The sequence below is a fragment of the Pelobates fuscus genome, chromosome 7 (genome assembly GCF_036172605.1).
Source record: "Pelobates fuscus isolate aPelFus1 chromosome 7, aPelFus1.pri, whole genome shotgun sequence".
Lineage (NCBI taxonomy): Eukaryota > Metazoa > Chordata > Amphibia > Anura > Pelobatidae > Pelobates > Pelobates fuscus.
Genome location: NC_086323.1, coordinates 175,416,297 through 175,441,812, shown reverse-complemented (window position 1 = coordinate 175,441,812; position 25,516 = coordinate 175,416,297). Strand labels below are relative to the sequence as shown.

At 45.0% G+C, this 25,516-nt stretch overlaps 1 protein-coding gene across 3 annotated transcripts in view; it reads left to right on the top strand.

Annotated features, from left to right (window-relative positions):
* Positions 1 to 945: 945 nt before the first annotated feature.
* RAF1 (Raf-1 proto-oncogene, serine/threonine kinase) overlaps positions 946 to 25,516 on the top strand; it is a 113,590-nt gene continuing 89,019 nt past the window's right edge. For 2 of the 3 annotated variants that reach the window (XM_063426941.1, XM_063426939.1), the window contains exon 1: positions 946 to 1,143. The gene's annotated coding sequence lies outside the window, so the exon portion shown is untranslated. Of the gene's footprint in view, positions 1,144 to 3,692; positions 3,771 to 25,516 lie in introns of those variants that run through there. The other variant, XM_063426940.1, reaches the window with a different exon arrangement.

Genomic DNA, 25,516 nt, shown 5'->3' with positions numbered 1-25,516 from the left:
TACTTATAGCCTAGGCCATCTTTATGTAGCGCAACAATTCTTTATTTTAGATCCTCAGAGTTCTTTGCCATGAGGTGCCATGTGGAACTTCCAGTGAGTGTGAGAGCGATAACACCAAATTTAACACAGCTTGTAACACTAACGAGTCACATGACACCGGGGAGGGAAAATGACTAATTGGGCCCAATTTGGACATTTCCACTTAGAGGTATACTCACTTTTGTTGCCAACGGTTTAGACATTAATGGCTGTGTGTTGAGTTATTTTGAGGGGACAGCAAATTTACACTGTACAGTCTGTACGCTTACTACTTTACATTGTAACAGAGTGTCATTTCTTCAGTGTTGTCACATGAAAAGATATAATAAAATATTTAAAAAAAACGTGAGGGGTATATTTCACTTAGATTGGGAATAAAGAGCAATATGGATTGTGTGTCTCTGTATGTCCCTGTGTGTCTCTGTATGTCCCTGTGTCTGTATGTCCCTGTATGTCTCTGTATGTCTCTGTATCTCTGTATGTCCCTGTGTGTCTATGTATGTCCCTGTCCCTGTGTGTCTCTGTATGTCCATGTATCTGTATGTTTCTGTGTGTCTCTGTATGTCCCTGTATCTGTATGTCCCTGTGCTCAGAGCTCCTGGTGTAAAATGGTTGCACTTTAGCGAAAACCTGGCAACTCAATATATCAAAGTGACGTCATAGCTCCAGCAAAGCGTTTTGGAGGGCGGAGCTTGTTTCGGCAGTGAGGAGGCGGGTCTATGAGACGTGTGCGGAGAAGGTGAGCTGACTGACGTACACGGAGGGGGCGGGCTTAGAGACTTACGTGGAAGGGGCGTGTCCAAGAACGCTTGACAGGGGGCTGGCTCGGGAGGTTATGAAGCGGTCTGGGCCAGTGACGTAGCGCGCTGAAGGTGGGCGTGGATATTGTGAATTCTGTGTGGGGGAGGTCCTATCCGCGGAGGGGGTGGGACTTGCAACTCTTCCGTCTGTCGGGACAGATCCTCCCCGCTCTGTATTGATGTTTACTGGTGGTAGCGCCCAGCCCCCCGAGCTCCGTATAGTCTGTGACCGGGACATGGGACCCCGAGACTGCTGACCGGAGACCCCGAGAGCGAGCCGAGAGCGCAGCAACTACTAACCCAGGTAAACACTGACTGCCAGACAGGACAACTTCCACACTGAACCCCAACTTACACAACAGGGGAACCCCATGTCTGCCAGGTTAAACTGCAACTCCCCCAAACTGGAGAAACACTGAGCCCACACACAATACCCCGATTACTAGAGTGAACCATAACCACTGTAACTAACAGAGTGAACCATAACCACTGTAACTAACAGAGTGAACCATAACCACTGTAACTAACAGAGTGAACCATAACCACTGTAACTAACAGAGTGAACCATAACCACTGTAACTAACAGAGTGAACCATAACCACTGTAACTAACAGAGTGAACCATAACCACTGTAACTAACAGAGTGAACCATAACCACTGTAACTAACAGAGTGAACCATAACCACTGTAACTAACAGAGTGAACCATAACCACTGTAACTAACAGAGTGAACCATAACCACTGTAACTAACAGAGTGAACCATAACCACTGTAACTAACAGAGTGAACCATAACCACTGTAACTAACAGAGTGAACCATAACCACTGTAACTAACAGTGTGAACCATAACCACTGTAACAGACTAACAGTGTGAACCATAACCACTGTAACAGACTAACAGAGTGAACCATAACCACTGTAACAGACTAACAGAGTGAACCATAACCACTGTAACAGACTAACAGGGTCAACCTCAACTACTGTAACTAATAGATTAACAGAGTCAACCTCATCTACTTTTGTGACTTAGAGAAACCCCAACTTCTTGAGTGAACCCCTAAACTCCTGTAACTGACACACACTGTAACTTATAGAATGCAGAGTGAATCCAAATGTCTTGTAAATGGGAAAAAAACTAAAAAAGCTGAATTCTAAAATGAACCCCCCTAGACTGAAGTAACCGTAACTTTCTGACATGGGAAGGAAGGCAAGACTGATTTGAAGTTAAGCACTGTGAGAACCCTCAACTTCCAGAAAGGAGAATCCACTGACTTCAGGCCTTGCCAAACTCCCAGACAGGATAGCTCACAAACTTCAGCCACAGTGAGAACCCCCACATTTAGAAATTAACCTTCTACTCCCAAGATGGAACCGTTTTCTGACTAAAGACATAGACTCCTGCCACTGAAGCTTCCTTAAGTTCCCAATTTGACCGTCCAATTCTCATGAATTAAGTCGCAGAGGATTACCCATACTTTTAGAATCAACCCAATATTCTCTGACTTCTTTGTCAGAGAGAACGTATGACTTGCATACAGAAGAGGCCCCTCACCAAAGACATTAAGGGAATGCCAGACTTCAAAGTAACCCCAGTTCCTAGACTAATTTAAAATTGCTGAATGAACCCCAAGCTCCTGTAACCCAGATTACAACCAATCAGACCGCCCTTACTTCAACAGTGGACTTACATCAACTGTGATTTACAGATTGAATCACAACCCCTAGAACTGAGGTCTTGAATGCTCGCCAACAGGAATATTCATTACGGTGTCAATTGTACACAAATTAAAATAATATTTTACTTTTTAGGCCAAAATCAGCTGAATTGAAAATATAGCTGTCTTGGATAATTTTTTTAAAATTTTTTTTTTGTGGCATAATTGTTTAACCCCTTAAGGACACATAACATGTGTGACATGTCATGATTCCCTTTTATTCCAGAAGTTTGGTCCTTAAGGGGTTAAATATACTTTGAATTCCTGAAATTCACACATTATTGACACTGGTCATTTTCAAAGTGAATCCAAAGGCCTTGATTTCCAAAGTGAATCTTGGTTTCTCTTACTGACGTTGCTCACGGATGAAAAATCCACAACTCTTAAAGGACCACTATAGTGCCAGGAAAACATACTAGTTTTCCTGGCACTATAGTGCCCTGAGGGTGCCCCCACCCTCAGGGTCCCCCTCCCGCCGGGCTCTGGTGTGAGGAAGGGGTTAAACTTACCTCTTTCTCCAGCGCCGGGCGGGGAGCTCTCCTCCTCCTCTCCGCCTCCTCTCCGCCTCCGATCCTCCCTTTCGGCTGCGTGCGCATTCAGCCGGTCTCATAGGAAAGCATTTACAATGCTTTCCTATGGACGCTTGCGTGCTCTCACTGTGATTTTCACAGTGAGAATCACGCAAGCGCCTCTAGCGGCTGTCAGTGAGACAGCCACTAGAGGATTTGGAGGCTGGATTAACCCTATTATAAACATAGCAGTTTCTCTGAAACTGCTATGTTTATAATAAAAAGGGTTAACCCTAGAAGGACCTGGCACCCAGACCACTTCATTAGGCTGAAGTGGTCTGGTTGCCTAGAGTGGTCCTTTAAAGAGAACATCAAGTTAATATGCAAATACAAAGTAAACCTAAACTTCCTTCCCTGTAGAAAATCTACATTCCAAAGGGCACATTAGTTTCTCTCACAGAAGTACCCTCAAACATCCATAGAGAACTTCCATTTTTCTTACCACAGGAAAACTGCGCTTTCAAATATTTCTCACTGAGGTAACCCTATACTGTTTCATTGGAGTATCCTTACATTGAGTGTTAGTACATCACTTTCCAAGGCTACCTCATATTTTCTCACTAGAGATGTCCTGGGTAAATCCTAGCATCGCTAAATAAAATGAAGACATCAGTGGCCAAGCTTTTCCCTGGGAGTAAGGGAGTTGGTGAATGTACCTACATTGTGCTCAGATAAGGCGTGATACGGGCTGTTATGTTATTTGTGTGCAAATCATAATTTATTATATGAAGAATGTTTTATCTGCCCCCTCCCTCCTCTCTAAACTTCCCGGTTTGTTCTGGTTACACTGTACTTGCTTTTCTAGTTACACTTTTCTTTTCACAGTCTGTCCCTTTGAAGTTGTTGTTTGTTTTTAATGTCCTACCTGGTACTGCTGTTCTCTATGACAGTATATAAATAGAGCTAATGTGCTTGTCTATGTAGGTATAATGTTTTGTGCAAATACAAGGGTTTTCACTAAGGTCTGTGTATGCCCTAATACAGTTATGACTGTACGGTAGAAAACATTCTGTGCTGCCAGTTCAGGGCAGGGTTGGCAACTTTTGGCCTGTTGGGCACTGACAAATGAGTAGCCTTTTTTGCAACTTCCACCAAATGAGCTGCACAGCATGACGTAGCATGCGCAGAGATCTATGCCTATCCATGACTCTATTTCCACTAATAACGGATTGTACGTGTTGTGAATATCATGAGCACTGTCTCCTTCTTGCAGTCATTTGTAGACACCTCCAGGGATATCATGTATATACAGCCTGTTCAACCCCAGATACCACTCAGTTCACTAGGAAATATCCCTGTGAGCCAATTCAGGCCTGGAGGACGTTGACATTACGGATCACCAGCCTTATACAGTGCTTACTTAGAAAAGTCCCTACGTATTCATTGCCAGCTGCTTCAGTCCTACATTACTGTGCCAAAAAATTCCAATGCAGCTCATGTTATTCTAAATATTCTGCTGAAGAATGGTGCGAGTCTACAACCCCTGTATGCTACTAACCGATTTGAATATAACCCCCTCCCCCCCCCCCCCCCCCTCTACATCATCCTTGCCAGCCATCCTATGTCCCAATACCAGTCATATTTCTCTTGTGTGCAGGGAAAATATTTATTTTTCAGTGTAGATCATTGTTAAAGTGAATTGCTTGGTTCCTTGACAAATGGACAAGTGACTAAAACCTTAAAAAAATCACCTGTCCTGTAACTAGTATTTACCTTATTATCATATGCTACTGTATTTTTTTCGATTTGTTTTTTTAGTTATATTAAACATTTTAGCTAATTACATTACTGTCCAGTTCAGTTAAGGCTCAGCCAGGGCACATATTACCAATAATAATTAGACACCTAGTTCTGTAGGCTGAAATGAGACGTGCTTCCATCAAGTTCAGCCTTTCTCACATCTGTTTTTGCTGTTGATCCAAAAGAAGGCAAAAAACACAGTTTGAAGCACTTTCTAAGTTTGCAACAAACTAGGAAACAAATTCCTTCTTGACCCCAGAATGGCAGTCATAGTTATCCTTGGATCAAGACAGGAGAAATAAAAACATTTTCTGTAACTTCTCATCTTCTCTTGGTTATTCCATGCTGACTGCTAGTTGCAAAGGACAGAGTTTATAACAATAATTGGCAGAGTTAAAAGGGAAGCGTCTCAGAATGGAGTACCGTATTTTTCGCTCCATAAGACGCACCTCACCATAAGACGCACCTAGTTTTTAGAGGAAGAAACCCAGAAAAAAATATTCTGAACTATGGGACAGTTTGTACAGAATATTTTTTTTCTCCCCTGTCCCATAGTGTCCCCCCCTCCCATAGTCTTCTCCTCTCTCCCATAGTCTTCACTCACCCCCTCCCCATAGACTTCATCTCCCCCCCATAGACTTCATCCCCCCCCCCCATAGACTTCATCCCCCCCTCCCCATAGACTTCATCTCCCCCCCATAGACTTCATCCCCCCCTCCCCATAGACTTCACCCCCCCTCCCCATAGACTTCATCCACCCCCCCTCCCCATAGACTTCATCCACCCCCCCTCCCCATAGACTTCATCCACCCCCCCTCCCCATAGACTTCATCCACCCCCTCCCCATAGACTTCATCCACCCCCTCCCCATAGACTTCATCCACCCCCTCCCCATAGACTTCATCCACCCCCTCCCCATAGACTTCATCCACCCCCTCCCCATAGACTTCATCCACCCCCTCCCCATAGACTTCATCCACCCCCTCCCCATAGACTTCATCCACCCCCTCCCCATAGACTTCATCCACCCCCTCCCCATAGACTTCATCCACCCCCTCCCCATAGACTTCATCCACCCCCTCCCCATAGACTTCATCCACCCCCTCCCCATAGACTTCATCCACCCCCTCCCCATAGACTTCATCCACCCCCTCCCCATAGACTTCATCCACCCCCTCCCCATAGACTTCATCCACCCCCTCCCCATAGACTTCATCCACCCCCTCCCCATAGACTTCATCCACCCCCTCCCCATAGACTTCATCCACCCCCTCCCCATAGACTTCATCCACCCCCTCCCCATAGACTTCATCCACCCCCTCCCCATAGACTTCATCCACCCCCTCCCCATAGACTTCATCCACCCCCTCCCCATAGACTTCATCCACCCCCTCCCCATAGACTTCATCCACCCCCTCCCCATAGACTTCATCCACCCCCTCCCCATAGACTTCATCCACCCCCTCCCCATAGACTTCATCCACCCCCTCCCCATAGACTTCATCCACCCCCTCCCCATAGACTTCATCCACCCCCTCCCCATAGACTTCATCCACCCCCTCCCCATAGACTTCATCCACCCCCTCCCCATAGACTTCATCCACCCCCTCCCCATAGACTTCATCCACCCCCTCCCCATAGACTTCATCCACCCCCTCCCCATAGACTTCATCCACCCCCTCCCCATAGACTTCATCCACCCCCTCCCCATAGACTTCATCCACCCCCTCCCCATAGACTTCATCCACCCCCTCCCCATAGACTTCATCCACCCCCTCCCCATAGACTTCATCCACCCCCTCCCCATAGACTTCATCCACCCCCTCCCCATAGACTTCATCCACCCCCTCCCCATAGACTTCATCCACCCCCTCCCCATAGACTTCATCCACCCCCTCCCCATAGACTTCATCCACCCCCTCCCCATAGACTTCATCCACCCCCTCCCCATAGACTTCATCCACCCCCTCCCCATAGACTTCATCCACCCCCTCCCCATAGACTTCATCCACCCCCTCCCCATAGACTTCATCCACCCCCTCCCCATAGACTTCATCCACCCCCTCCCCATAGACTTCATCCACCCCCTCCCCATAGACTTCATCCACCCCCTCCCCATAGACTTCATCCACCCCCTCCCCATAGACTTCATCCACCCCCTCCCCATAGACTTCATCCACCCCCTCCCCATAGACTTCATCCACCCCCTCCCCATAGACTTCATCCACCCCCTCCCCATAGACTTCATCCACCCCCTCCCCATAGACTTCATCCACCCCCTCCCCATAGACTTCATCCACCCCCTCCCCATAGACTTCATCCACCCCCTCCCCATAGACTTCATCCACCCCCTCCCCATAGACTTCATCCACCCCCTCCCCATAGACTTCATCCACCCCCTCCCCATAGACTTCATCCACCCCCTCCCCATAGACTTCATCCACCCCCTCCCCATAGACTTCATCCACCCCCTCCCCATAGACTTCATCCACCCCCTCCCCATAGACTTCATCCACCCCCTCCCCATAGACTTCATCCACCCCCTCCCCATAGACTTCATCCACCCCCTCCCCATAGACTTCATCCACCCCCTCCCCATAGACTTCATCCACCCCCTCCCCATAGACTTCATCCACCCCCTCCCCATAGACTTCATCCACCCCCTCCCCATAGACTTCATCCACCCCCTCCCCATAGACTTCATCCACCCCCTCCCCATAGACTTCATCCACCCCCTCCCCATAGACTTCATCCACCCCCTCCCCATAGACTTCATCCACCCCCTCCCCATAGACTTCATCCACCCCCTCCCCATAGACTTCATCCACCCCCTCCCCATAGACTTCATCCACCCCCTCCCCATAGACTTCATCCACCCCCTCCCCATAGACTTCATCCACCCCCTCCCCATAGACTTCATCCACCCCCTCCCCATAGACTTCATCCACCCCCTCCCCATAGACTTCATCCACCCCCTCCCCATAGACTTCATCCACCCCCTCCCCATAGACTTCATCCACCCCCTCCCCATAGACTTCATCCACCCCCTCCCCATAGACTTCATCCACCCCCTCCCCATAGACTTCATCCACCCCCTCCCCATAGACTTCATCCACCCCCTCCCCATAGACTTCATCTCTCCCCCCTCCCCATAGACTTCATCTCTCCCCCCTCCCCATAGACTTCATCTCTCCCCCCTCCCCATAGACTTCATCTCTCCCCCCTCCCCATAGACTTCATCTCTCCCCCCTCCCCATAGACTTCATCTCTCCCCCCTCCCCATAGACTTCATCTCTCCCCCCTCCCCATAGACTTCATCTCTCCCCCCTCCCCATAGACTTCATCTCTCCCCCCTCCCCATAGACTTCATCTCTCCCCCCTCCCCATAGACTTCATCTCTCCCCCCTCCCCATAGACTTCATCTCTCCCCCCTCCCCATAGACTTCATCTCTCCCCCCTCCCCATAGACTTCATCTCTCCCCCCTCCCCATAGACTTCATCTCTCCCCCCTCCCCATAGACTTCATCTCTCCCCCCTCCCCATAGACTTCATCTCTCCCCCCTCCCCATAGACTTCATCTCTCCCCCCTCCCCATAGACTTCATCTCTCCCCCCTCCCCATAGACTTCATCTCTCCCCCCTCCCCATAGACTTCATCTCTCCCCCCTCCCCATAGACTTCATCTCTCCCCCCTCCCCATAGACTTCATCTCTCCCCCCTCCCCATAGACTTCATCTCTCCCCCCTCCCCATAGACTTCATCTCTCCCCCCTCCCCATAGACTTCATCTCTCCCCCCTCCCCATAGACTTCATCTCTCCCCCCTCCCCATAGACTTCATCTCTCCCCCCTCCCCATAGACTTCATCTCTCCCCCCTCCCCATAGACTTCATCTCTCCCCCCTCCCCATAGACTTCATCTCTCCCCCCTCCCCATAGACTTCATCTCTCCCCCCTCCCCATAGACTTCATCTCTCCCCCCTCCCCATAGACTTCATCTCTCCCCCCTCCCCATAGACTTCATCTCTCCCCCCTCCCCATAGACTTCATCTCTCCCCCCTCCCCATAGACTTCATCTCTCCCCCCTCCCCATAGACTTCATCTCTCCCCCCTCCCCATAGACTTCATCTCTCCCCCCTCCCCATAGACTTCATCTCTCCCCCCTCCCCATAGACTTCATCTCTCCCCCCTCCCCATAGACTTCATCTCTCCCCCCTCCCCATAGACTTCATCTCTCCCCCCTCCCCATAGACTTCATCTCTCCCCCCTCCCCATAGACTTCATCTCTCCCCCCTCCCCATAGACTTCATCTCTCCCCCCTCCCCATAGACTTCATCTCTCCCCCCTCCCCATAGACTTCATCTCTCCCCCCTCCCCATAGACTTCATCTCTCCCCCCTCCCCATAGACTTCATCTCTCCCCCCTCCCCATAGACTTCATCTCTCCCCCCTCCCCATAGACTTCATCTCTCCCCCCTCCCCATAGACTTCATCTCTCCCCCCTCCCCATAGACTTCATCTCTCCCCCCTCCCCATAGACTTCATCTCTCCCCCCTCCCCATAGACTTCATCTCTCCCCCCTCCCCATAGACTTCATCTCTCCCCCCTCCCCATAGACTTCATCTCTCCCCCCTCCCCATAGACTTCATCTCTCCCCCCTCCCCATAGACTTCATCTCTCCCCCCTCCCCATAGACTTCATCTCTCCCCCCTCCCCATAGACTTCATCTCTCCCCCCTCCCCATAGACTTCATCTCTCCCCCCTCCCCATAGACTTCATCTCTCCCCCCTCTCTCCCATACTGTCCCCCTCCCCTTGTCCCATAATTACTTACCTGTCTTGTAGCGTTGGCCGGCCGCACAGGGCGCACCGCGGTAGTGGAACTTGAATTTCATGTTCCGGTTTCCGGCGGGACTGAAAGGAAGTGCGCACTCAGCTTGTGCACACTTCCTTTCAGTCCCGCCGGAAACCGGAACATGAAATTCAAGTTCCACTACCGCGGTGCGCCCTGTGCTGCTGGCCAACGCTGCAAGACAGGTAAGTAAAGCTTCATATTCGCTCCATAAGACGCACAGACATTTCCCCTCACTTTTGAGGGGAAAAAAAGTGTGTCTTATGGAGCGAAAAATACGGTATATGTTAGCGTAGTCAATTCTGGATTTCTGTTAAGGAATGTCTTATCCGACTCAATTGTGTTTTTGTTTAATCACACAATGTTTATTATTTATCTATATTTTTGATAGCAAAAGTAGTAGTACAGATCTGTTTAAATAGCAGTTTGTATATTTATATCTTGCTGGCAAGGGCATCATTACTTTGCAAATAAACAATGTTTGAGTTTTGGAGGTGGCATCCCATGTCTAATCATGCTTTTCAATGACTTTGCAGAATTCTAGATTTTCACTAATCTAGAATAAACGGTGATATGTCATGTACACTGCTAAAATCCAAGATGTAATTCCAGACCCACTCAGAACGATATTTCTATCCTGTCTGCACCGCCGCTTTTGTTGGTGTGAAACACCTTCATCATAATAGATTCACTTATGAATCCAGATTGTGAAAATGCATCATATATGTCTAGAATTTCAATTTTCTTTTAAAGTTATTGAACAGATATTACAAGGAGTAAATTGTGGTTTTAAAGTGCCACACACAACTTTATTTCATTTAATAGTACGTTCAATTTCATCTGTATATTGGGTTAGCAGATTTGCTTACAAATAGGTAGACTAAAGCATATTTAAAAACAGGCCGCTACCCTATCTGTTAGTTTTTCAGCATAGGCATCTATTCCAAATAATTTATTGACATTGAGAGCAGGAGAGTCCTCCTATAGGTGCTACTCCTGCTCTTGCATGCGCTGTGGTTGCTATGGTTATTTCACCAAGCTTTCTGCTGGCTAGCGAAGTATAGGAACAGATTGAGTGATGTCAGTCTATTTAGACACAGTTGTGCTAGCATGGAAGCCATGGTGTCTGTGTCATAAAGGAGGTTTTGCCTACTTGGGAAATGCCTCTAAACAGGACGAATCAAATCAGACTGTTGGCTGCTTAAATGGGTGACCGAAAGTGGGTGTTAAATTAATGTAAAGCCTACAGAGCTGCTGCCATGGCAGCGTTGGGCCTGAGATAACTAATCTAATATCTAAAAAAAATTACATGGGAAACATACGGTAGCTTATCTCTTTGATGTATGATATACACCTATCGGGTGATTTCAGTTTAACTGACAAGTTCACTTGAAAGCCAAATGTTTCCTATTTTTTTGTCATGTTAATGTGTAGAATTTGCAGCTTTTTGTCTTGGCTGTTTCATCACCACTTTCTGCAGAATGTAGCACTAATTTTTATGAATTTTTTTTTTACACATTGTAATGTAATGATGAGTTTCACAGGCCTCGAGTTTATTTCTTTAACCCCTTAAGGACACATGACATGTGTGACATGTCATGATTCCCTTTTATTCCAGAAGTTTGGTCCTTAAGGGGTTAAAGACCCCAGATTTGTGTAATGATGCAACTCTCAAATACTGCGATACCCTATTTGGAGCTCTTTGCCTGGTATTTGGGGAATTTATAGGGTCAAATTACAGAAAGTCCCTAATTCTGACATGTCTCTTTGCTTGCTTAGACTTTTATCTTTAGGAAATAGCCCATTTGGAAGGGGGGATTTGGCAGAGCCACCTTAAGCTAAAGAGATTTACTCACATTTATTCCCACTGTGTGCTGCTTCCCATCGACCATGCCTCTGCTGGCTGAGATCATCAATCCATCAATTAGCCAATCCAATGCTTCCCCAAAGGGCATTAGGATGCTAGTGCACCGGAGTGGCAAAATGGCTCCAGTCAGCATCTCCTTATAGATATGCATTGAGTCAGTACACCTCTGTGGGGAACTTTCAGCATTTCTATGCAGAGAACGAACTCAGAAAGTCCCTGTAGTGTCTGAGTTACAGCCACTACAGGTGGCGTTAGACATCAGTGAAACAGCAGGGTTTACGCTGCTCAGCCTGTAGGGACAGGCTCTAGGCCAGGGCTCGACAAATCACAGGTCGCATGGCGAATAGGAATTTTGTCCTGGTGCCTGGGATTTGACAGCCTGTTCAGCAGCGAGGGACAGTGGAACTGGCCAGCTGAGGACGACGAGTAAGCTACAAATCTTCAAGTTCTTTTTGCTCTGCTCCCTCGCACACCCTGCTCGAAGATAACCTCACTTTGGCAACACCAAATGGTCACAAGAGGGCAGAGTAAGAATATCTTGAAAATTTCAGCAGCCACACTGGGCTCCAGGGAAGGGATCTACTCTCCTAATTAAGTCCACTAATAGAAAAATTATTAATCATTTGTGAGAGCGTGTCTGCGCGTGGAGACACTGAATGTAGGTGCTGAACAGTGTGTATCACTTGACTAAGAAGCACCTCTAGTGACCATCTGAGTGGCTGCCACTAGAAATTAATAGGCAGCAATGTACACACTGGTGTATTTTTGTTGCTGAAAATAATGCTTTATTCGTTTATAAAAATAAAAAAACAACAACAAAACTGGCTTCTAACTTTTTTAGCTGGCTCCATGATTCCAAGCAAATCTGTCAAGTTCTGCTCTAGTTTCAAGAACCACTACATAAAGCTGTAGTTGTTCTGGTACCCTATAGTGTCCATTAAGTTACACTATATTTTACTATACAGTCAGCCTGAAACCTTGACAATATTGCTAACCCTAATCATCTCTAACACTTTGTAAGCACTAAGTGTTGCTATCCCTAACCAAAAATATATATGGGTAATCCTAGCAGTAATCTGTTATGTACGTTGGCCCCAAGGCTGAGTTATTTCTCAGAGAGTCTATGCCAGTGATCACATTGCTTTAGCTGTCCGCTTAGGCATGTCATCATTATTATTGTGATTGTCCCCTTAGGGGAAACAACCAACCCAGTAGTCAAAGAAGCACTGTTGCCCAGGGTATACACTGATCACAGTGTGTAGTGGATACATAGACTGACTTCAGCTCTCTAATAGACATTGTAATGCAATGACAGTCTATTGCAGTGATCCAATGCCAAGGACAGCGTCTAGAACTCTGTTAACGGAGGTCTTCTGCTTCAGACATCAGTGACAGCCTACTTCCTGATATGACTGTTGTTCCTAACCTTTTTTAACTTGTGTACCACTTGACCATTCCTATAAATTGCCCATTCCCATAAATTGTATCCCTCACGTTAGCAAAATATTTGTACTAAAAGGGACACTATAGTAACCAGAACCACAGCGGCTTAATGTAGTAGTTCTTGTGTCTATAGTTTGTCCCTGCAGCACTAGCACTGTGTTTACGTTGCTGGCTAGTTACACCTGTAGTGGCAGTCAAAGCTGAACAATCTCTCCATAGAGATACAGTGAGTCAATGCATCTCTATGAGGAGATGCTAATTGGCACAGCATTTTTCCTCACATGCCCCATAGTCTCACAATGCTTTCCTATCAGAAAGCAAGGATTGGCTAAGATCATCAAGACTGGTGATCTCATCCATAGAGGTGGGACCAGCTGGAGAGATACCGGGCGTGGGGAAAAAAGATGAGTAAAATCACTGTTAATCTCCATTTGGGGCCTGGGGATCTAAATGGCGATTCATGCACTATAGTGTCAGGAATACATGTTTGTGTTCCTTTAATATATTTGCTGTTATTTCAAATGTATACATTTTCTCATCCCTTTTTCTCTGTCCCAGGCACCCCCTGCTCCTCCTTTGCCCCAAGCAAAACTTACAGGGTTATACACTAATGTGAGACTTCAAATAGAATTTCAAGTGTAAGGTCAATATAGACAAACTAGAAAAGTGAGTCAGCTATGCTTTCAGTTTCGCTACTTGAGCCTTAAAGCGTCACTGTCACCGTCTGGGGGCTCTGCAGAATTTGCATGCGCTTGAGTACAGCATTGAGTTCTGTGTAGGATTCTGCAAGATCATGGGATCCTCCGTAGACAGAGCCAGTTCCCTGCAGACGTCACTGGTGGCTGGGGATGTGACACTTCAAGACACGGTAGCTTTGGTGTCAGAATACAGAGACAAAGTAGTCACTACTTTGTCTCTGTATATCTTCACTTCGCTATAACTCTTCACTGGAATTTAACCCTGTTAGTCTTTATTAAGATCAGTGATAGGGTCTCTGTATTAGCAGTGGCTGAGTGCTGCCTCATAATGGACGTGTCTTCAGTGAAGATCTTATGGGACCCTAGCCAGGTTACCGGTTTGGGGCATTCTTCACCTAGTAATGGTAAATGGGGCACCTGTCTAACCCCGATCCCTAGGCAGGCAACTGAGCTCACCTTGTGGTTAACACTGCTCTGGAGTAAGTGTTAAAGATGACATGCAAACAGTTTTGTTGGATGAATTGGGCACTGCCATGTAGTTAAACTCTGCATCACTGATCAAGTTCCATCTTGTCACAGAGTGCTTCACTGTTCCCATTGCTGAATGTTCACCATCCCCTAAATGTCACCTTTTTATCAGTTAAGTCTGTTTTGGAATAAATGACTTTGTCTTTCAAGTTGTCCAAGGTCATTTTAAAGGGGATGTTGTTTAAGTATAATGTATATAAAGTATGATGTATTGACCTCTTAAAGACTGCTTATTAGGAAAATCAGAATTTCTTTATATCATGATATGTGGACATGTTACTGGTCTTTAAGGGGTGTGTATAAACACACACTATTCACACATTACTCCTATGGTGTATTTCTATGTAGTGTTTGTATGCTAGGGTATGTTTGTATGTAGTGTAATCTTTTAAATGCATATAAACACACTGACACATATACATACACAGCAATGCACACAATGACACATATACACATACATGTAATTATTTTTATATTTTAATCCACCCTCCTCTTAACATAACTTTAATGACCCCAGGGTGGGTTTCCCCTGGTGGGGTCATGTTGCTGGCTATGTCGGTCTGGGGCTGTCTCTGTCTTCGCTCCTTTGCCTGCTTTTGTCTTCATGCATGGCTCTCTCCCTGTATTTGGGAGGAAATGACACACTCGAATTGGTGATATGACAGGGGCCCAGGTGCACTGATAAAGGGCCTATGTTCCCGAGCTGGCCCCTGTTAAACAATAGCATTGGGTATCCATGCACTTAGGGGCACCCGATGGGCCTCCCCACCTTGTGGACCCTGTCATTTTTAAATAGATGCGGATGTCAGTTCTGCCATTACGGAATTTTATTCACGCACCCATGGGGGAACGTGTATGACTTGTTCGGAACAGCTGCCCTTTAGGAAAAGGGATCCAATCCGTGTAGCAATGTAAACAATACAAACATTACTAACGGTAAGCAGACCATGTAATAGAGCAGCAGGAAATGTTAGCAGAATGCTTGGTTGTATATGGAGAGGTATTAGCAGTAGAATGAGGGAAGTGCTCATGCCATTATTGGTGAGACCTCACTTGGATTATTGAATGCAGTACTGGAGACTGTATCTCCTGAAGGTTATTGATACTTTGGAGCGAAATCAGAGAAGGGCTACTAAACTGGTTCATAGATTACAGGATAAAACCAGCAAGGAAAGGTTAAAGGATCTTAACATGTATGACTTGGAGAAAAGAGGAGAAGGGGGGGATATGATAGAAACATTTAAAGGGACACTATAGTCACCAGAACAACTACAGCTTGTTGAATTTGTTCTGGTGAGTAGAATCATTACCTTCAGGCTTTTTGCTGTATGCACTGTCTTTTCAGAGACAATGCAGTGTTTACATTACAGCCTAGTTATAACTTCACTGGCCACTCCTCAGATGGCTGTTAGAGATCCTTACTGGGTCATGGCTGCCTAAAATGCATAAACATTCAGTGTGTCCTCCCTCTGCATGCAGACACTGAACTTTCCTTATAGAGATTCATTGATTCAATTCATCTCTATGAGGAGATGCTGATTGGCCAGGGCTGTGTTTGAATTGTGCTGGCTCTGCCCCTGATCTGCCTCCTTGTCAGTCTCCGCTAATCCTATGGGGAAGCACTGTGATTGGATCAGGCTACCACTTCTGAAAATGTCAGCAACCACTGCCAACTTTCACCACTTTCTACTATCACCCCATTCTACTGTTTCATATAACTATCATGTTTCTGACTACAAGTTTAAAGTCAAAGGCCTGTATTTTTCGTAGGTGTATGCCCAATATAAACCCTATCCCCCCTCTTAATTGGGCCATTCCGTTTCAAGTGATCCACCCTCCTCACCCCTTATTTAGCTAAATTATTACATCATGTTTACCATAGCAGACAGCTTGCTATTTTTGGGCAAACAGCATGCAGAGCTACAGATTCAGGCTTGAATACAAGTAAGATTTTGCTATATTTAGGGAAGCATGAGAGGCCGGGAGGGGAGGGGGGCTAGATGGTGGTTTTAACACTATAGGGTCAGGAATACAAGAATAGATAAAAGGGAATCAGCACAGTAAAAGAGGAGACTATATTTAAAAGAAGAAAGTCTTAAATTAGAGGGCAAAGATTTTAAAATATCAGTAAGTATTAGTTTACGGAGAGGGTAGTGGATGCATAACTTTATCCTAGCTATAAGATAAGGCCAGGGACTAATTAAAAGTATTTGGAAAATTGGGCAGACTAGATGGGTCGAATAGTTATGTGCCATCACTTTCAATGTTTCTATGTTTCACATTTTCTCTGGAAAGGCAGCGTTTACATGAAATGCCTGCAAGGATATACACCAGAAGAACTACATTAAGCTGTTAAAAATTGAATTGAAAAAATATCCCAAGTCAGTTAAGTTTAGCTATTTTATTCTAGAAATGTAATTCTCATGTTGGTAAATAACCTAGTTGTTTTTTCACCTCACCCTCTCCATTTAAAATGTTGGAAGGTATGCTACATATGCCTACTTTTGTTTCATTGGACGCTTAAGGTATTCCTCCTTGCACACTTTATTGAGAACCTTGAATTTGCTAAAAGCCTTTTTATGTAAAGGAATTTCACCTTGCGTTTAAAAATGTTATGATGAGTGTTAAAAGGGAAGGGAATCATGTGTTCTGTCGTGGTTGATAATCATGCTTGCATTATGTAATCTGTTTCTGTAGCCTTGGTTTGTTTGGTGACAAACCAACAAAGCTTGTTATATGTAAAGCAGAAATAGTCTGAATTGAGATATGAACAAAAGCAATGGTGATACTGTATCAGACTGTAGATAGGCACAGTGTGTTTCTGTGTTTTGTGCTCTAATGCTGTGGAGAATTATTTAAAGAGAAAATCTAGAGCTGAGTTCTAAAAATAGAGCACTCACTATGCAAAGCAATTATTTCACATTTATTTAACATTTTATTCCATATTTGATCTCTCTTTCAAAACCCTTGCAGCGGCTTCTTTAAAGGATCACTTCATACCCCAAACCACTTCAGCTTGCTGAAATGCTTTATGGGTGAAGAACATCCTAGTTTAACACCAGTTTATAAAAGTCTATATTTATAATCTGCTGCTCAATTCTCTGCCATTCTGTTTGTTTATACAGCTCTAGCTATACCTCCCCTGGCTATGACTCGCACAACCGGTGTGGAAAAAAAACTGTAATTTTACTTACCGTAAATTCCTTTTTCCTTAATATGGTGGCAGTACAATAGGGATGTACTCTTCCCTCGGGACAAGCATCTGAAATAATTAACATAAAAAGTTCCTCCCCTTACCAGGTATAAGAGACCAAACCAGCCCCAGGACCTCAGTACGTACCAAGAACACCTCAGTGAATCCATAGGACACCAAAAAATACTATATATACATAAAGGCAGGGATTGATTTACTGCCACCATTTTAAGGAAAAAGGAATTTACGGTGAGTAAAATTACAGTTTTTCCTGACATATGGTGGCAGTACAATAGGGATATATCGATATCCCAGACTCAGGGCGGGAATTTAGGCAATAACAGCTTGTAACACCTTGTGCCCAAAATCAGCGTCAGAGGCAGAGAATACGTCTAGCCTGTAATGTTTGACAAAAGTGTTGAAAGAAGACCAGGTAGCCGCCTTGCATATATCTTCCAGAGAGGCACACGTTTTTTCGGCCCAAGAGGCAGCCATGGCTCTAGTAGAATGTGCTTTCAAGGAGGCAGGCAGAGGTAAATTTGAGGTAGAATAAGCCAATTTAATAGTATCCACCAGCCATCTTGCCAACGTGGCCTTGGAGGCAACTTGGCCTTTAAATTTTCCAAATAAATTCACGAATAGATGATCAGTCATCCTATATGCAGAGGAGTGGTCCAAGTAGATTTTCAGAGACCTACCAACATCTAGTTGGCTCCAATCAAATTCCCAATCTGGCATAGATGGACCATTAAAGGAAGGAAGAAAAATAGGTTGGTTGATAACCTCGGAGGAGATGACCTTCGGAAGAAAGGAAGGCTTAGGGTACATAACCACTTTATACGGAAGAAATTCTGTAAAGTCAGGAGAGGAAGAAAGGGCCTGGAGTTTCCCTATCCTCTTAGCCGAAGTAATGGCCACCAAAAACACGGTCTTCAGGGACAGATTCTTCAATGAAGCTTCTTCCAAAGGTTCGAAAGGCTCAGTACACAGAGATTTCAAAACTGAAGACAAATCCCAAGAGGGAAAACAGATTTTACGAGCCTTACAGCTTTAAAAAAATCTCCTAATGAGAGGATCAGAAGCCAAATTTTTTACAAAAAAATGACCAAGAGCGGAAACTTGGACTTTGAGGGTAGACAGACTAAAACCATAAGCAAGACCATCTTGCAAAAAATGAAGGATAGTATCAGTAGAAGGAGAGGATCCTATGCAACGATGAGATATGCACCAGTGAAGAAATCTCGTCCAAATTTTTAAGTAGATAGAAGAGGTAGAGCTCCTGGTAGAATTAAGCAGTAACTGAAACCTCTCTTCTTTAACCCCTTAAGGACCAAACTTCTGGAATAAAAGGGAATCATGACATGTCAGACATGTCATGTGTCCTTAAGGGGTTAATGCCCCTGTTATGCAGAATTAGCCGTGCAGCAGCCAAGCTGTCAACCTGAACATGTTCAATACTTATACTGGAATTCCCTCGTTTTCCTGAAGATCCGATGTTACCGGGAGAATCCAGTACTTTAAAGCCATCTTCTTTTAAAACCGAGAACCAGATGCGGTTTGGCCAGTACGGTATTATGGCCAGAATACGAGCTTGATCTGATGTTACCTTTTGCAGAATCCTTAGGACAAGGCTTACTGGGGGAAAAATGTAAGCATCGAAAGACCATCCATTGACAGCGGCCTATCTACCTTGAAGAGGGAGGCAAACAAACTTACTTTTGCATTTGATCTTCTTGCCATAAGGTCTATGACTGGAAGACCAAATTTCTTCACCAGATGAGTGAAAATTTCCGGATTGAGAGACCACTCGTTCTGGGACCATTTTGATCTGCTTAAATCATCCGCTACCACGTTGTCTACTCCTCGAATGTGAATGGCGGAAATGTTGTCTAGATGACTTTGAGCCCAGGACATAATCTGTGAGCAAAGGAAATACAGTTTTTTTTTACTCTTGTACCGCCTTGTTTGTTCAGGTAGGAGACTGTAGTCTGATTGTCCGACTGGATTTTTACAGCTTTTCCTACAATGAAATTCTTGAACTGCTGAAGAGCGTAGAGAACTGCCAACAACTCCTTGAAATTTGAAGATTCCTTTGTTTCCTTTTTCGACCAAACACCTTGTCTTAAGTGATACAGGAGGTGAGCTCCCCAACCTGTATTTGAAGCGTCTGTAGAAATCACGATCCAAGATTTTTGACGAAAAGACAGGCCTTCTGTAATGATTTTTTTTCTTTTGTATGATCTGATATGCTCATTAATGAATCCAAGTCTTCTTTCTTCTTTGACCATTGGACCAGAATTTCCCACTGTAAGGGCCTTTATTCCGCTCTGGCCCATTTTACTGCCGGGATTGTAGAGGTCAGATGACCTAAAACCTGCATGGCTTTCCTCACCAAACATTCTGACATCCGACGAAGGTTTTTTTTTATTAAAATCTTTTTTTTTCTCCTTTCTCTGGTCAGATGATCAAAAACCCTAGAAACAGGATAGACCTTGTAGGGGTAAGGTGTGATTTTTCTAGGTTGATAATCCAACCAGGATTTCTAGCGTATAGGCCACATCTGATTCTAGAGCGCCTCTTGAATCTGCCTTTATTAACCAGTTGTATAAGGTTCTAATGTGATTCTTTGCATCCTCAAAAAAGCTGTGACAAATGTGAGGACCTTTGTAAAAATCCTGGGTGCTGAAGCTAGCCCGAATGGAAGGGCTCTGAATTGGAAATGATGGACCTTTTTCCCTTTCCTTCTAGCAAACCTCAGGTATTTTCTTGATTTCACATCCATAGATCTAAAGTTGCCATGAAATCGCCTTTCCGAAGGATATGAGTGACAGACGCTATAGTCTCCATTCTGAAATGTTGGTAAGGAATGAGCTTGTTCAGGTATTTTAGATCCAAGATTGGACAAAAAGACATGTCTGGTTTCGGGAATAGGAACAACCGGGAGTATACACCCTGATATACTTGGGAAGTTGGAATCATTTCTACCACACCTTTTCTTAATAGGGAGACCGTGGCATAAAAAAGGGCTTGGTTGGGGGGGGCGGAGCCTGCAAGCCTGACAAGCGGACGCCATATCTGAGAGCTCCCAAACAACCGATTGGATCCAACCAAATATCTAAGCAACTATAGCCCATCCGACCCTCTTACCGCCACAGCTGGGTCCCCAGAGCCATAACGCATCGATAGATGCCTTTCTTTCTTACGACAAAGCACTCCAAACCACGGCGCAAATCCGCGGCCTACAACACACCCCTGAGCCTGGAACTGGAAGCACTCCTCCGCGGCAGCACCATACAACCCCTGCAGGGAACGGAGCCCATAACCTCCCTGCCGCAACCGGAACACCGGACCGCAATGGGGAGACGCTCCCAAAAGCCAAACACAGTGGCTGACGGCAGAGACATTGGGGACATGCTGAGACAGCCCATGCAGCCTAAGCTGACCCCTGCTGGGGACCGGAATGAGGAGAACCGGGCGCAGGACAGACAAGAAGCTGCACCGACCACCCAGGCAAGTCTCCTACACATAATTGACAACCCGGACGGGTCTGCACCCTCAACAAAGCAGGATTTGAAACTCCTGCTTAACCCCTTAAGGACCAAACTTCTGGAATAAAAGGGAATAATGACATGTCACACACGTCATGTGTCCTTAAGGGGTTAATGACATCCAACAAGTGTGGACTGCTGACCTCAGGACACTGAGAACTGACATACAGGCCATAACTGACAGAGTACAAACCTCTGAAAAGGACATATGTGCTGCCAGAACTGACATTGTGGCCCTTAAAGAGACAGTACAACAATTGCAAACCACTCAAGTCACACTGTCACACCAAATCTCAGCCCTGGAGGACAAACATCTCAGGAACCACATAAAAATCTGTGGCATCCCTGCTGCGGTGACAGCAGAGGAACTCCCTCATTACGTACGTAGATTAATCACATCCATACTGCCCCATACAACAGCCAAAAAGATGGTTATGGACGGAGTGTATCGCATATCGGGCACACCTAAAACACCAACTGGAACAGCACGAGACGTTATCCTCCGCTGCTTAGCCTCACAAGATAGGAACCAGATCATGATGGCACTGAAGAATAAAGCACCTCTGCCCTTTTGAAGGCTCCTCGTTAACATTTTATCAAGACCTCACCAAAAATACCCTAGTCTGGAGTAAGTCATTGGGTACAGTTACCTCTCAACTACGATCTGCAGCCATACCCTACCGCTGGGGAGCCCCAGGAACGCTTGTGGTAACCCACAATGGAAATAATCACACACTCACGTCAATAGAAGGGGCACCGGCCTTCATCCAAGCACTGGGACTAACGGACAGCCATCAGGACCCACTGGCGACCACCCCTAGGGGCACATGGGACCCTGCCCACATCACCCCCTTCGTCCCAAGAGCCGGAGGCTCACAGGAAACCGACGGTTGACAGCTAATGGGGACTGGGCCAATGCTTATGGCTATGGCACCTGCACAAAAAACATCTGGGGCAAAATCGACACAAGCCGTTATACCTGTTTTGATTTCAGTTGCATTTGTATTTGTTTTTTTTTATTTCTGTTTCTCTCTCATTATTATTATTATTATTATTATTATTATTTTATTATTTATATAGCGCCAACAAATTCCGTAGCGCTGTACAATGGGTGGACTAACAGACACATAATTGAGATCAGACCACTGGACGTACAGGAACAGAGGGGGTTGAGGGCCCTGCTCAATGAGCTTACATGCTAGAGGGAGTGGGGTATAGTGACACAAACGGGTTAAAGTAGGGGAATTAAATAGTTTGTTAGAGAAGGGTTTATTGAGTGCTTGGTAGGTCATTTTTGACAGTTGCAGGGAAGGAGTCAAGGGGTGGGGGATGAGAAGCCTGCTGACAGTTTAATTGATACGCTTTAACGAAGAAGTGAGTTTTCAAAGATTTTTTGAAGGAGTGGAGGCTGGGTGAAAGTCTGATTGAGGAGGGAAGTGAGTTCCACAGAATAGGTGCAGCCCTAGAGAAGTCTTGAAGGCGAGCGTCAGAAGTGGGGATCCGGGCAGAGGATAGGCGTAGGTCTTGGGATGAGCGCAGGGGTCTCGACGGGACATACTTGTGTATGAGGGAGGATAGGTATGTTGGAGTATGTTGGATACACACGTTCCAGACCACTGCTCTACCAGAGCTCTAGAACCCGCAGAGACAAGCACCTTGAGGCACACTGATGCTACAGAAAATGTTGACAAGCATGTTTTATATCTTGTTATTAATCCTGTTAAAAAAGAAAAAAAAAGTGCAGCACACCATGACTATGCTATGCGGAACACTGTCATTCTCTTTCTAAAGCCATGTAATATTGCTGAAACGTATATTTACCTCTGCACTCAAAAAGAAAGAATTAAAAAAAAAAAAAAAAAAAAAAAAAAAAAGGGCTTGGTTTTTTAACTTCGACCGGTAGGAGGAGACAAGGAAACTTGGTCTTGGAACATCTAAGAATTTTATTCGGTATCCTTTTTGCATCAGATTCAGAATCCATGGATTTGTAGTGGTCTCCCTCCATCTGTGAACAAAACCTTGCAACCTTCCACCCACTCTGATGGCATCAGAAACGTTTGTTTCTGTCAGACTTATTGTCTTTTTGTTTGTCAAATTTTTTCTTTGACGAAAAAACCTGGGTTTTTCTTGAAAGCTCCTACGGTTTTTGAACTGGAAATTTCTATACCTGGCGTTCCAGGCATATTTCCTGTCTTGAGGCAGGGCCTTCTTGGTTTCCGACATCTGTCTGATTAACTCTTCTAAAGGAGAACCAACAAACTTTTTCTTCTCCAGAGGCAGTTCACATAATGCAGATTTAGATGCAGTGTCTGCTGTCCAGGCCTTAAGCAACAGTGCCCTGCGGGCCACAGAAGTCAAACCCATGACACGAGCCGAAAGCTTAACCACCTCCGTGATAATATCCATAAGGCAACCTTAAATTTTGGAACAGGAGGGAAAGGCCTTTGTCTTGGTTATCACCCAGACCATCTTCCATAGTGTTAAGCCAAAGATTCTGAGCTCTCACCACTGAAGCCCTGGCTAATGCTGCTTTAGCCTGAAAACCTGCAGCCTGATAAGCCCTTCTGCTGGAAGTTTCAGCCCTCGTATCCATAGGGTCTTTCAGACCAGAAACTTCACCAATAGGTATGATAGTTTTTTTAGACAATTGAGCCACTTGTACATCAACTACCGGCAATTCTTCCCATTTATCTTCCTCCTCTATTTTAATAATAATTTAAAATGTCTGGAGATAAAAGCCCTTTCCTCAGGGTTTTTACATTGTCTGAATATCAAATCCAGCATTTTTTGTTGGACTGGAAGTGCTTTATCCTTGGATTTGTCTACCGTTTCATCAGAAAGGATAACATTAACCTCTTTAATAAATTTTCTCAATTCATCATGAGGAAAACCAACCTCAGTAACAGAAGAGTCGCTAGAGAATTCTGAATAAGAAAAAGAACATTCGCCCGAGGATAGTTCTGAACTAGACGGCGTTCTCTTCCTTTTAGACTTTTGTTTTAGTAGTTTTTATAGGAGAAGTGTGAGCAGGCTCTTTAAAAGACTCAAAAGTCTGGGCCAGATTATCCTGAAACCAAGACAAAAAGGATTTCATCTCTTGTTGCTTGGATTTTTCTAGCGTCTGGTAAAGGAGTAGAGCATTCACTACAACAGAGATGTTTAGCTTTGGAACTGGCTTTTTTTTTAGAAGCAGGAGTAGGTACTTTGTCTTTATCCATATTTTCAGTAGAGACAGGACTAGACATATCTGTAATATATAAGAAAAAAAAAACATTTTGTAGAAACAATAAAAATATAGAGAGTTTTAAAGATAAGACACCTAAAGAATCATGGAATAACAAAAGTGGTGAACCGCGCCAAAAAAAGTGCTAAAAGTATAAAATTGTTATAATATACATACCGTATATACTCGAGTATAAGCCGACCCGAATATAAGCCGAGGCCCCTAATTTTACCCCAAAAAACTGGGAAAACGTATTGACTCGAATATAAGACTAGGGTGAGAAATGCAGCAGCTACTGGTAAATTTCTAAATACAATTAGATCCTAAAAAAAATATATTAATTGAATGCAGTGTGTGTGTGTATGAGTGCAGTGTGTGTGTGTATGAGTGCAGTGTGTGTGTATGAGTGCAGTGTGTGTGTATGAGTGCAGCGTGTGTGTATGAGTGCAGCGTGTGTGTATGAGTGCAGCGTGTGTGTATGAGTGCAGCCTGTGTGTATGAGTGCAGCGTGTGTGTGTTGCAGAGCCTTGCTGGGGGGGGTGGGCAATTTTTTTTTATTATTTTAATTTTTTTTATTATTATTTATTATTATTTTTATTCATTTAATGTAATTATTATTATTGTATTATTATTTATTTATTATTATTTTTTATTATTACTAATTATTATTTTTTGTCCCCCCTCCCTGCTTGCTACATGGCAGGGAGGGGGGCTCCTTCCCTGGTGGTCCTGCATTGGTAGTTCAGTGGGGGGGAGAGGGGTGCTGGCAGAGCTGTACTTACCTCTCCTGCAGCTCCTGTCAGCTCTCTCCTCCTCTGCGCCGTCCGGTCAGCTCCCTCTGTCAGCTCACACTGTAAGTCTCGCGAGAGCCGCGGCTCTCGCGAGACTTACACTGGGAGCTGACCGAGGTGCTGAACGGACGGCGCGGAGGAGGAGAGAGCTGACAGGAGCTGCAGGAAAGGTAAGTACAGCTCTGCCAGCACCCCTCTCCCCCCAGTCTGTATTATGGCAATGCAAATTGCCATAATACAGACTCTGACTCGAGTATAAGCCGAGTTGGGGTTTTTTAGCACAAAAAATGTGCTAAAAAACTCGGCTTATACTCGAGTATATACGGTACATATAAATCTTGTTCGATGAAAAAGTCCTCAAAAGAAACAGAAAACAATAGAATAATAGTGCAGAATATTCTCATAAATAAATACAAATGTTATAAAGGTTCTGGGTGAAAGACAAACTCACACTTTATAGAGCTGCTAAGAGCTCTGCTGTATTGCACCTGGACGGTATAATCTCCGTCTTAGGA